Source organism: Cherax quadricarinatus, chromosome 80, assembly GCF_038502225.1.
Source record: "Cherax quadricarinatus isolate ZL_2023a chromosome 80, ASM3850222v1, whole genome shotgun sequence".
Taxonomy (NCBI): domain Eukaryota; kingdom Metazoa; phylum Arthropoda; class Malacostraca; order Decapoda; family Parastacidae; genus Cherax; species Cherax quadricarinatus.
The window spans coordinates 6,783,863-6,796,884 of NC_091371.1; the positions used below are offsets into that span (position 1 = coordinate 6,783,863).

The following is a 13,022-nucleotide window of genomic DNA, read 5'->3' on the forward strand; positions in this document are numbered from 1 at the left end:
TTGAAGAGGGTTGGAATAGTTTTAAAAATGCAGTACAGTGGAACCTCAAAAATCGAACTGCTCCCAACACAACCAACTATGTAAGTGTATTTTTGTAAGTGCTTTTATAAGCTTATTTTTGAGGGTCTGAAATGGACTAATCTAATTTACATTATTCCTGATGGGAATAAATTCATTCGGTAAAGGCACTTGAACAGCCTTCTGGACTGAAGAAAGTTCGATATTTGAGGTTGCACTGTATTAGAATGTGGGGCAGAAGTTTGTGGTTATAGAAGGGTGGGTGCAGGAGGAAAGAGGAGTGATTGGTGGAATGATGAAGTAAAGGGTGTGATAAAAGAGAAGAGGGTAGCTTATGAGAGGTATTTACAAAGCAGAAGTGTTATAAGAAGAGCAGAGTATATGGAGAGTAAAAGAAAGGTGAAGAGAGTGGTGAGAGAGTGCAAAAGGAGAGCGGATGATAGAGTGGGAGAGGTACTGTCAAGGAATTTTAATGAAAATAAGAAAAAATTTTGGAGTGAGTTAAACAAGTTAAAAAAGCCTATGGAACAAATGGATTTATCACTTAAAAACAGAGAAGGGGAGTTAGTAGATGGGGAGATGGAGGTTTTGGGTAGATGGCGAGAATATTTTGAGGAACTTTTAAATGTCGACGAAGAAAGGGAGGCGGTAATTTCATGCACTGGCCAGGGAGGTATGTCATCTTTTAGGAGTGAAGAAGAGCAGGATGTGAGTGTGAGGGAGGTGCGTGAGGCATTACGTAGAATGAAAGGAGGTAAAGCAGCTGGAACTGACGGGATCATGACAGAAATGTTAAAAGCAGGGGGGGGGGATATAGTGTTGGAGTGGTTGGTATTTTTGTTTAATAAATGTATGAAAGAGGGGAAGGTACCTAGGGATTGGCAGAGAGCGTGTATAGTCCCTTTATATAAAGGGAAGGGGGACAAATGAGATTGTAAAAATTATAGAGGAATAAGTTTATTGAGTATACCAGGAAAAGTGTACGGTAGGTTATTGAAAGAATTAGAGGCAAGACAGAATGTAGAATTGCGGATGAGCAAGGAGGTTTTAGAGTGGGTAGGGGATTTGTAGATCAAGTGTTTACATTGAAGCATATATGTGAGCAGTATTTAGATAAAGGTAGGGAAGTTTTTATTGCATTTATGGATTTAGAAAAGGCATATGATAGAGTGGATAGGGGAGCAATGTGGCAGATGTTGCAAGTATGTGGAATAGGTGGTAAGTTACTAAATGCTGTAAAGAGTTTTTATGAGGATAGTGAGGCTCAGGTTAGGGTGTGTAGAAGAGAGGGAGACTACTTCCCGGTAAAAGTAGGTCTTAGACAGGGATGTGTAATGTCACCATGGTTGTTTAATATATTTATAGATGGGTTGTAAAAGAAGTAAATGCTAGGGTGTTCGGGAGAGGGGTGGGATTAAATTATGGGAAATTAAATACAAAATGGGAAGTGACAGTTACTTTTTGCTGATGATACTGTGCTTATGTGAGATTCTAAAGAAAAATTGCACAGGTTAGTGGACGAATTTGGGAATGTGTGTAAATGTAGAAAGTTGAAAGTGAACATAGAAAAGAGTAAGGTGATGAGAGTATCAAATGATTTAGGTAAAGAAAAATTGGATATCAAATTGGGGAGGAGGAGTATGGAAGAAGTGAATGTTTTCAGATATTTGGGAGTTGACGTGTCAGCAGATGGATTTATGAAGGATGAGGTTAATCAAAGAATTGATGAAGGAAAAAAGGTGAGTGGTGCGTTGAGGTATATGTGGAGGCAAAAAATGTTATCTATGGAGGCAAAGAAGGGAATGTATGAAAGTATAGTAGTACCAACACTCTTATATGGATGTTAAGCTTGGGTGGTAAATGCAGCAGCGAGGAGACGGTTGGAGGCAGTGGAGATGTCCTGTCTAAGAGCAATGTGTGGTGTAAATATTATGCAGAAAATTCGGAGTGTGGAAATTAGGAGAAGGTGTGGAGTTAATAAAATTATTAGTCAGAGGGCAGAAGAGGGTTTGTTGAGGTGGTTTGGTCATTTAGAGAGAATGGATCAAAGTAGAATGACATGGAGAGCATATAAATCTGTAGGGGAAGGAAGGCGGGGTAGGGGTCGTCCTCGAAAAGGTTGGAGGGAGGGGGTAAAGGAGGTGTTTTGGGCGAGGGGTTTGGACTTCCAGCAAGCGTGCGGGAGCGTGTTAGATAGGAGTGAATGGAGACAAATGGTATTTGGGACCTGGTGATCTGTTGGAGTGTGAGCAGGGTAATATTTAGTGAAGGGATTCAGGGAAACCGGTTATTTAATATAACCGGACTTGAGTCCTGGAAATGGGAAGTACAGTGCCTGCACTTTAAAGGAGGGGTTTGGGATATTGGCAGTTTGGGGAGATATATTGTGTATTTTTATACGTATATACTTCTAATCTGTTGTATTCTGGGCACCTCTGCAAAAACAGTGATTATGTGTGAGTGAGGTGAAAGTGTTGAATGATGAAAGTATTTTCTTTTTGGGGATTTTCTTTCTCTTTGGGTCACCCTGCCTCGGTGGGAGACGGCCAACTTGTTAAATATATATATATATATATATATATATATATATATATATATATATATATATATATATATATATATATATATATATATATATATATATATATACATATATATGATGGGGTCCACCTCTTGTGTAAATTGTGGGACCCACAGCCTCGGAGAAGTGGATAAAAAGGCTTCAAGGAAGAATATTTGAATTTCTTCCTGAAGCCGTTTAAATATTCCATTTCCCCTACCACCCCATCTTTTCATTCTTTTTTACCAATAGTTATATTTTATTACATAATATGGTACAAAAGGTTTAAGAGATACATTGTTGATATAAAGATGACATATACATACACTGATATATATATATATATATATATATATATATATATATATATATATATATATATATATATATATATATATATATATATATATATATATTATATATATATATATATATATATTTATATATATATATATATATATATATTATATATATATATATATATATATATATATATATATATATATATATATATATATATATATATATATATATATTTATATATATTTATATATATATATATATATATATATATATATATAAATTGCTGAATGGGTAAAATTGGTCAGTTAGCAAGAACTCATTTAAAATTAAGTCCTAAAATTTTCTCTTATACGTTTAAAGATATTCATTTCCCTGCTCTTTAGAGCAGGGAAATGAATATCTGTTGTTTACTGTGGGTGTCCCAAGGATAGCTCTTATGGCTTGATTCTGTATTGCTGTACCACCATTCACTGCTTTTTTTTTTCGACGAGTCTGTGGATCAAGTATGGGAGCGAATTGTTTGGAGGTAATCCACTCGATTACTACCCCATAACCATAACTATTACCATCGTGCAGGTTCATGACACTCAGGCCTTGATTCTGTTAAGGGTCCGAAATCTGTTTACAAATAACGTTAATCTATTGTCAATCCTGGTACCAAGGTACTGGTAATAGGCAGCCCATTTCAGTTCTACGATATATATAGGACGACTAATGTCCGGGTCATTGTTTATGATGAAAAGCTCCAGCTGTGTGTCATTAATGACCCGCCGCTGCAGCTTTTGGTAAGATTTGTTTCCTGATAAATCTTACCTAACCAAACCTTTGATCGTATTATTTATTAAGTTCGTCGTTTAATATAGTTATATGAGGACTTCTTGAGAAGACAATATTTAAAACCGTTTAAGACTTTAAACTAAATTTTGTGAGATTAGAAGTACATACGAGGAAAATCATGTCCAAGCTGAACAGTCAGTGGATTTTAATTTTGTTCAAACTGACGAGGTGTCCATAAAAATAGAGTATATTTTGTTGTCTCTTGTATGAAGCGTAGCGTGAGAAATTCCTAGTAGGTCGGGCTGTTCTCCGAAGAGGCGGCTCCTTTAGTTATCGGGAAAAGTTATGGATCGATGTGGGTGTCAGTGAAGCAAGTGATTTCAGTGCAGTGGACGAGACGGGGAGTGGTTGAGGAGTGCTAGGGGAGAGGGATTGGAGGTGGCTTAAAACGCCTAGCTAGTCAACTCAACATTACCTCACCCCATTCTACCCACCCCCGATTCCTTCTTCACCCCTCCTTCACGTTTTATTCCTCACCCCTCCTTCACCTCTCCTCCCTCACACCTCACTAATCACAGTGACTTTATATAAGGAGTGACACACGGCTCCGTCAGTAGTGTTCAGTTCTGATATATGAACTATGATTTTTTTTTTTAATTTATATTTTTTTCTATTTGTAACATTTTTTTGTAATTTATGAATTCTAAGATTGCAAATAAAATAAAAATAATTAACATGTGGACTTCACATATGTATACAATTGTAAATAATCACCTAGAAACAGGAAATATTAGTCCATCCTTTCGACTTTCGCCTCTATTTCAAGACATCTTCACGTGTACGTACGTGTGTGTGTGTGTGTGTGTGTGTGTGTGTGTGTGTGTGTGTGTGTGTGTGTGTGTGTGTGTGTGTGTGTGTGTGTATAATATATATATATATATATATATATATATATATATATATATATATATATATATATATATATATATATATTATATATATATATATATATATATATATATATATATATATATTATATATATATATATATTATATATATATATATATATATTATATATATATATATATATATATTATATATATATATATATATATATATTATATATATATATATTATATATATATATATATATATTATATATATATTATATATATATATATATATATTATATATATATATATATATAATATATATATATGTATATATTATATATATATATATATATATATATATATATATATATATATATATATATATATAAAGTGCCAAATGGGTAAAATTGGTCAATTAGCAAAACTCATTTAAAATTGTCCTAAAATTTTCTCTTATACATTTAAAGATATATTACAAAACTTACTTAACCTTATTATAAGAAGCGCAGTTTAATTTAGCCTAATCCAACTAAATATATTTTAGATAAGTTTACAATAATTTAATAAAACAAACACAATGAAATGTATTTTGTTTTCGTTAGGTTCAGAATGATTTTTGCGAAATTATTGCATACACAAATTTCCGCTTGCCTTATTCGGCAAGAGAGTGTTGCTAATTTAAGCCAAAATCGGAAGTTTTACCTATTCGACACTACACATGCACAATACATCTTAACTCCTTATTCACAAGAGGTCATTATCTATCACCTGGCTAGCTAGATCAATATTTTGTTTTACTCATCTGAATATACGGGCTAATATGCATAATTCTATCTCAGCTCATTACAAACCCAAGTCCTATCTAAGATGTGCTACCAGTCTTCGGAATGCAACCCACAAAATCTCTCTATCGCCTAGGTATCTATTTACTGCCAGGTGAGCATAAGCAACAGGTGGAAGGAGACTTCCCATACGCCTCTTCCTGTCTGTTAGTAGAACCCTCAGGCTTTCCATTTTCAAGCCAAACACGCTACTGACTTTCACTCTTATTTTCTAATATGCCACTGCCCTTTCTAATATGAAACTACACGTTCTAATACGCCACTACTTTCTAATATGCTACTGTATCCTCAGCTACGATGGCCCCACTAACCCAACAGTGCTCCAGTAAAAAGATATTTACCGATAATCCATACGCGGGTCCTCTTGTTTAGCAACGCAACTCTTGAGACTTTCCCACATTGTCCTGCCGTGTTTTTTTTTTTTCCTGGAACTTATCAGTGGCCAAGATACGAAACCATCCCATGTTTTTTTTTTTTATGCGTGTTCTCCAGCGAACGGAGGACCGAACCTCCACTGTTCCTTAATGCTGAGGGTTCCACACAGGTTTAGTATTTAAAAGGATGTAATAATAATTTCAAGTTTTAAAACCTCCATTCCTCTTCATTCCGTATTAAAAGTCACTGGTTTTTCTTTCATTTCTACGACCGACTTTCCAGGGGCCACAAGAGTTTGTAGTTCATCTTTCGCCTTCACTCCGTTTATGCTTCGTCGATATTTCGTCTATTCTTGGATTATGAAGAATTAATTTTTATATTTCATGTTAGGAAAATGCTAAGAGAATACAACGTGTAGTGTATGTGGAGGTCGGGTGTAACAGGAAGCGACCTCTAGTGGAGGCCAGCGTTGTCAGCCAAGACCTCTGCCACCAGCCACTTGACCCGGCTTACCTCTTCCACCTGGATTACCTCCTCATGCTACTTTACCTGGCATATCTACTTTGTTCTTGGTAAGGGAGTACCGTATTTTCCGGGATGTAAAACACGTTTTTTTTTCCACAAAAAGGCTTGGAAAATCAGCCTGTGCCTTATATGCTCAAGGTCAGGGTCAAGGGTAGGCTGTGGGTTACTCTTTAGCAGTTGTTTATTAACGTTACGTTACAACTGCTTGGAAACATCATTATACGAGTCTTATATGCCGGAAAATACTGTACCATGAACACACGAGGCTGCGGCAACATTACAAGGAGCGACATTAGAGGCCCCACACACACTTTCCCAGTGGGTGATCATCGCCACGTAGCAGAGTACCAACGAGCACCAGGTGTACTCCCCCTCGCTGCTGGACTGCCGGGAACCTGAGGCAGAGCGACAGTATTACCAGACTGCCACCAGCCTTTTCCCCAGCGAATGGTCCTCACCTTACCTTACGGAGTATCAGCTAGCTTACGGTACAGGACACCGAGACGGTACACAGGATCCAGTAGAGCACAGTAACTATCAACTGATTAAGTGTCGAGAAAATTTATCTACCAGCACCGCTAAGCAAGGTTGAAAGTCTTCTCTCTCTATTTTTTCAACTAATGAGTGACTCAAATATGAGTTTAGCACTTTTATAAGAATATAAAAATATTCAACTGGACTCGAGTCCTGAACGGTGACTGCACTCTGAAGGAGGAGGCGGGGATGTTTCAGATAGGAGGGTCATTTAAACTATAATGTCTGCACATTACTGAAAAGACAGCTATTGAATGAGTGGTGAAGGTTTTTTCCTTTATTGTTTCTTTCTACCTCACTGGGAAAAAGCCAGTGTGCTTACAAATATAGTCCAACGGAAATTAGCCAGGAAGATTATTCGACCAGCAGAGCAGTTGTCCAGTGATCCTCCTGATGACTCCTGGTGCTCTGGCTGATCCCACCGTCTGTGGTGACTCCTGCCTGACAAGCTGTGAGTTTGTGACGCCAAGCTTAGGCGCATCTTGTACTGATTAAGATGATCTCAGCTTCTCCCTGCGATCATCCTGTGGGTGCCCCGTTATGGCTGAGCCAAGCTGACTTTTAGACTTTTGAGATGGTTACCGCCAGGTTTGTGCAGCTAACTCAAGGCGGCTGCGTGTGCGTTACACCTCCCACGTGTTCCCGTGAAGGCTGTCACCTCCCGTAGACCACAGCAACACACGCAACATAACACCTCCAACAACACTCAATATAACAGCCCCAGTAACACGTGCACCATAACACCACCAGCAACACATGCACCATAACACCAGCAACACACGCATCATAACACCACCAGCAACACACGCATCATAACACACCAGTAACACACGCACTATAATTCCCCCACAATACATGCACCATAACACCCCCACAATACATGCACCATAACACCCCCACAATACATGCACCATAACACCCCCACAATACATGCACCATAACACCCCCAACAACACCAACACCCCAGAAACATACGCCCTATAACATCCCAGCAACACAAACGCACCATAACACCCCCAGCAACACACACGCACCATAACACCCCCAGCAACACACACGCACCATAACACCCCCAGCAACACACACGCACCATAACACCCCCAGCAACACACACGCACCATAACACCCCCAGCAACACACACGCACCATAACACCCCCAGCAACACACACGCACCATAACACCCCCATAACCAATAATGACAATATCACCTTAATGAGATTACGTACACAGGCCAAGGTAACCCGCATCTAGTAATTAACTCTCGATTTATGTCAATAGAAGGATTAATTATGCCTATCATGTTACGTATGAGGTGCAATTGAATGTTCCACTAATTATCATTACCATAATTTATTATTAATTTTATTATTTATATTTAATTTTTAATTATAATTATACTGTTTACTATTACTACTACTACTACTAATAATAATAATCATAAAATATTTGTTATTATTATTTATGATTTACTAATGAATGTAACACTCATTACTAATATATTATGATTATATTCTTTTTAATTTATCATATGTAATAAATTTTATTGCAATGTTACTACTAATAATAATAGTTCTTAAATGTTTATTATTATTATTATTATTATTATGTCAAGCTAACATCCTTGTGGGTCGTTCAATGTATGATGTTTTGAAGGGTCGATCCTCCCTTGACTACCACTTGAGTTCCGTAATATGCTGACACTTCGCTGACATGTTAAGTAATTAGATTCTGGGAAAATCTTTGATGGTCAGAATTACAGACCTGAGGAAATAATCAGGGCGAGGGCTGTGAGGGAAGAGTTCTCTTAAAGTTGGAAGTTAGAAAATCGAGAGTAACTTGGCGTTTAGGGTCAAAGGTTCAGTGTATAACCCAATGGCCTGTTTAGGGTAAACAGTTGAACGTGTTTGGGGTGCTTGAGAGAAGCGAGATTGTTTGATTCGAGGAAGGGGATGGGTGAATCTAGTTCCATAGTTCAAGAGCCCTTCGCCAGGCTCAAATGGCTCTCCATTTGATGAAGAAAGTGAGAGAAACTGGTGGAGTGGTTGGTCGTGAAACTTCTGTGAAGGTTGGTGGGGAGAGGTTGCTGGGGAGTGATTTGTGGTGAGGTTGGTGGAGAGGTCGCTGGGGAGGTTGCTAGGGAGGCTATGAAGGTTGGTGGGGAAATTAATGGGGAGGTTGGCCGAGAGGTTGGTCGAAACGAGGATGGAAAGGGTGCTGGAAGGGATGTTGGTGCGTGTGCTGAAGGGGTTGCTGGGAAGGTTGCGGTGGGTTGCTGAGGGGGAGGGTTTCTGGTAGGGTTGCTGAGGAGGTTGAAAAAAATATTTAAAATATGCTAGTGGGGTTCGTGAGGTTTTTGCACTACCATATCTAGAGAAAGCGAGACAGCAGTTACAAAGTGTTTTATTAGTGGTTTGGGTGTTGGAGTGCAGAAGGGGATCCATTAGAGCCTCTTAAGTGTTGAAAGGGTTGCAGTAGCGTAGAAATATATATACTAGTTTCTAGGTGTTGCGAGTGGAGAAATTGACATAATGGCTTCTTAGAGATGACAGTGTTACTGTCTTAGCTAAGTTTATCATTACTATTGAACGTTTCGTGTGTATTTCTGGTTTCCCCCAGTGTGTGTGTGTGTGTGTGTGTGTGGTAATCTTGGGTGGTGTTCGTGTTTGATATTTCCTGGGCATCAGTTTGTCTTATGGAGAGCCATTTGTGTTTCCGGAAGTTCCTCTGGATGTTGTTTATGTTTCATTACAGGACTTTACTGATGTTTGGATGTCGCTCTTAAGAATAAACAGTAAAAACAAGTATTCACAAGAACACCCAAGGTAAAGTTAGGTAATAATAAGCATCGTAAACAGTCACACCCAAATTAAACAACCCATATCCGCTAAGGAAAAACATTAATTTGTTAATATCAAAAGAGACTACAAAATTTCCTTCTGATGACCCTGTGGTTATAAAATACACGACTTAAGCGGAAAGGTCAAAATGTAGGGCAAACGGCTATAGTTTGATCCACAGTCAGTTACCCGAAGTCTCGCTGAGGAACAGGAGCACGTGCAAGTAAGGCACTCAGAGTGATACTCATGTGCCTGATGCTTTTGCAACAGAAGGGTCTCAGTTATATTTCCTTTTCAAAGAAGCCAAACACCCAGGTCTTGTCGAATTCTGTATAGCTTGTTGTTTTTGGTCTATAGGGCTCAAGGACACAATGGTATGGCCGTTTGTCACTTTGACGCAGAACACTAATACAGAACGAGCTCTGGGCACAGATGCAGAATAACCACTTCTGTATCTTCTGGGCCACAAAGTATATTGGAAACCCGAGTAAACAGTGAACTGGGATCCACCTAGAATTGCTATCAGAACGAGAGCAGCAAAGATCATGTAGAACTGCAGTGAATCCTCATCTGTGCACATCACCGCTACCCTAACTCTGCCTCATCAGTAATGACTGACCCTCGAAGCATGAACGAAATTATTCTTGAGTAAATTAGCCAAGGTCATCACTGAAACCGGCATTAAAGGGGCTCTCTCACTGTATCTTTGGGGAGACAGGGACAGATCGGCAGCCTATGCTCTGCTTGTATGCAGCCTCCCCTTCTATGCTGTACCTGCTGAATTGGTTCATTTTGTATCATTGTGTATTTTCCCTGTCGAGTCTGAAGAGCTTTACTTGGACCTGGGTCTGTGCCATCTGTTTCTGGTTGAGTATACATCTAGCAGACTAGTTAACCCAACAGCCTGGTGTCTGGTCTTTGTGGTGGATAAAAGAATGGAGTCCTCTGCCCATCTCCCGAGACTTTCCCATGCGGTATCATGTTTTTATAAAGGTTGCTCTCTCAGTGTGGTCTGGATGTATCTGCAGTCTGAAGTGTTGGGTTCTCACCCTGCCTTTCTGTGGGCAGTGCCTGATGTGCCTGTAGATTGGAAACGGGGGCCCCTTTAAAATACCTAACGCCGGCAGAAAAAAAAAGATTTTCCCAAAAATATGTTGCCCGATCCTCAAAGGGGAAAAAAATCACATGATCGAGTAATAAAACAGAGGTCGGTCAAATATTATTAAAGTAATGAGAGTGCTAAAATCACGAGTAGTTCGAGGTTGTCAGTCCCATCAGCTGAGGGACTGATTACCTCAAACTCCTACTCATCTTCAACCATTCTTCTCTTTATTGGACTGAGGAAGCCACTGGTTGGAGAAACGTTTCAACAAAGATACCCAAGTGCTGGACGAGTGTCTTAATTCATCATCTGCCGGTTCTCTGAACGATTTATCTAGGCCCCTGAGGTCATGCAGCACCTGGGGAATGGATGGCAACCCGGTTTGATCCGAGGAAGGTTTGCTCTAATTCCCCCGGATCGAGAGCCCTTCAACATCCTGGAGGAGGAAGAAAAATGGAGAAAGAAAAACCATGTTCAAGTTTATCTTAAATGTATATATATAGAGGTTGATCTAGGGGGGTCCAGGGGGGCCCAGGGGTGCTTAGGGGAGCCCAGAGGGGGCCCATGGCCCCCTTAACCACTTCAAAAAACATCATTCATTGTTATTATTCATTAAATTATTACTACTATAGAAAGTCAACATTTCTTGACATAAAACCCAAGAATTCATAAAAGAAAATCGCAAATCCGGGGAGCTATCTCCCCTCCCCGCATTTGTAGAGGTACAAATGCACCCCCAATCCTCGGTACAGGCACAAATGCAGCCCCCCATCCTTGGTACTGGAAAATGTACTCTCCCCATTCTCGGTACAAGTAAAAATGCACCCATCCCCTATCCTGGGTACAAACAATAATGCACCCCCAGTCCTCCGTACAAGAATATCCCCCCATCCTCGGTCCAGGCAATAAATGCACCCTGCTTACCTCTGTACAGGGTAACACGCACCTTCCATCCTCGGTACAGACAATACCACTCACTCCCTCTCGGTACAGGCAATCATGGCCGCTACCATCAACAATTCCTGAATCCTCCCGTGGGTGTTTAAAACACTGTAAAAATCACAGTAATACTCAAGAAAAATCATATTACCCCCAGCTTCAATATTCTGTCTTAGTCTCCCTCGTGATACCTCCTGTCAAGATAATTTTAGCAGTTTTAATTTCTCTCGCCTGGAATCTTAGCCACATAAAATTCACAGCCTTCATTGTTTTATCCAGTTTTTATGCTTGCTACTATTCTTCATTATTTTTTCTTCACTCTCTTCAGTCTTCTCTTCCTATTCTTTTCTGATGTGCCAGGCCATATGCAGTTATCTAAATCTTTCTTATTCTCATTATCTCTTATTCTCGTTCTCCTTCACATTCTTTTCCACTCTCATTCTTTCTCCCCAAAATGACTGTTTTGTCAATATTTTCTCCGTCTTTTCCATTATCGTTTTCGTCAGCGTGTCATCTCAGACAGGACAGTAAAAATTGATAACACTCCATCCTCCCCTTCTCCTCCTCTCCCTTCTTTCTACGTTTTTTATTTTATGTTCCTCCGCTCTCTCTTGGTTCCAATCACTCCGGTTTTTTTTTTATTTTATTTTTAGCTTTCTCCTTTGTTTCTCTTTCTCAGCACCTTGGTTCGTTTTTAGTTTCATTTACTTTTTCTGTATTTTCCATTTGCTCTTGTTTCCTTCCAGTTCTTCCATTCTTGGATCCCAATTCACAGCCACATTAATTCCTATCCACGACTCACAGCCACATCCATTCTCATCCACGACTCGGCTACATCCATTCTCATCCACGACTCAGTCACATCCATTCTCATCCACGACTCAACCCCTCCCATTGCATCCACGTCTCAAAACCCTATTCATTGCCATCCACGCCTCACAACCACGCCCACACTTAACCCCAACCCACTCAGCATGTATTTCTATCTATGCACTATTCATATCTCCCCCCCCACACCCATCCACCAACCCACATTCCACGAACACCCACCCCTCCCCTCAGAGTAGCTACGTGAGCTTCAAAGGTTTAGAACGAACCCTTGTAAGCGTCTGCGAGCGCTGAAGCCGTTGACGATATCCTCATTGCCTTAATAAAATCTCCCAGCTCAAGTTGACATTTTATTACTTGATGTATACACAACACCACCTGTACTAGCGAATGTGAACAAAAAGGTACAATACCTTGATTGGAACAATACACAAATAACCCGTATATAAGAAAGAGAAGCTGACGGCGACTATTACTATCTACCACT

General features: G+C 39.5%; 1 protein-coding gene across 4 annotated transcripts in view; it reads left to right on the forward strand.

Moving 5' to 3' along the window:
• Positions 1-13,022, forward strand: part of LOC128702415 (roundabout homolog 3-like) — a 1,608,794-nt gene that overhangs the window by 1,570,871 nt on the left and 24,901 nt on the right. The window lies entirely within an intron of this gene.